This window comes from Kryptolebias marmoratus, linkage group LG9, assembly GCF_001649575.2.
Source record: "Kryptolebias marmoratus isolate JLee-2015 linkage group LG9, ASM164957v2, whole genome shotgun sequence".
Lineage (NCBI taxonomy): Eukaryota > Metazoa > Chordata > Actinopteri > Cyprinodontiformes > Rivulidae > Kryptolebias > Kryptolebias marmoratus.
This window is the reverse complement of record NC_051438.1, coordinates 18099896-18101616: the sequence shown is the minus strand read 5'-3', so window position 1 is coordinate 18101616 and position 1721 is coordinate 18099896.

The window sequence follows — 1721 nt, the reverse complement described above, 5'->3', positions numbered from 1 at the left end:
AGAATATTTTTGGAGGAACTTATGAAAAATAAAGAACTATTTAATTTAGTAGATACATGGAAAAGGAACTCAAACTGCAAAAGTATTCAGATTTTAATGAGATTTTTTCAGAAAAACAAAAATTGATAAGGAGAAAACGATATTATATATTTTGAGCCACACTCCATACCAGTAGGTGGCGGTAATGCAACCTTACTGTTTTTTGCACGGAGAGAGCCGAGCGCGAGCAGTTTGTCAGAGTTGAGCGGTCTGTACTCTGAAATCAGTGGCACGCGCGCTCAACTTGGTGTCACAAAAGTAACGCCATACCACAGTGGCGTGTGTATTGATCAAATTCACCCGCCACTTCAAATATTTACCCGCATTTGGCCAGTGGTGGGTGCTAATTTCCACCCCTGCTTATAAGTCATCAGAAAATCTAGATTTTCACTTAGAAATACATCCATATTCCAAGTTTGATTTTTCTTCTTATTGATTTTTCCATAAGGTATACATACCATCATCTATTTAGTTGTAAATAAACTGTTTAAACAGTCATATATTGTAACATTTGCTCGTTTATTAAGAGTGAAGCACTGAAATAGAAACACACTGGAATGATGAGGTTCGTGGTTGCTATTTTGCAAGGTGCTAAGTGTATCACTCTGTACTGTTTACATGTTGAAGCCACACATTGTTAACGCCTTGTGCTTGGTGTACTGCGTCAACAGACCAAAACCGCATATACATAGCTGTATTTTACTCAAACAAACATATATTGTGCATATTGTGAAAACTGGAGACGAGAGTATGCTGAAACGAACCTCCCACCAAGCAGGGTCAAACAATGACGTATATTATATCATAGAATAATAAGATATACGTCACTGGGGTCAAGCAGAAGAGGAGACATAATGTTAAAGTGGCGCTACCATAAATTAAAAGTGTTGTAATGATTCTGTCTAAACCAGTAAATATTTGCTTTTGATGTAGTTAAGTACTTTATGTCTACTTAATGTAACCATACTAGTGTCTGTAGTTAATTGCATTTAGACTTTGTGTATGTCTATATGTAAAATTTTGTCTTTTGTCCTTATCATTCTGTAAATATTTAGAAGTTATATACCATGCACTCCAATATTTGGGCATGGATAACTGTGTTTTTGTGTAATCTATACACTAATTCATTCATTATTTAGGTGATATAAATTTTTAACAATAAAATAGGTAACAGGTGCTTACCAATCAATCTTTTTAATCAAATATGCTACTAATATTGACATATAAGTAGCATATAGTTTCAGTCAGAACCCTGCATTACAGTAACAGCCCTTAGTACAGTGGATTAAAATACTATTTTCCCCCCAAATAATTATAGTATTAATAAAGATAAAGTTCTTTGAAGTTCAGGTTCCAGTAGTTATAACAATCAATGGCAAAACAGTGGGCTTCTTGGCTAAGTTTAAAGTTTTCTTTCCTCAGAAGTTTAGGAAACGGTAACTAAAGAGGCCACGTAGCACCTAGCAAGATGGCGGAACGGATTCTCGCCTCGTTAGCATAGACTGCACTGCGGTCGACCATTCTGGTGTATTTCTCTTTCAGTGAAGTCATGTCTTCAGTTCGGAGACAGGACACTCATGAGGTCAGACTTGTAGTTCAAAAACCCCGAACCAGAACATCGTCCTGGAGGAGGTGAAAAGGTGGACGGACGAAGCGAGCTTCTCCCCCGGGCGGTTGGGCGG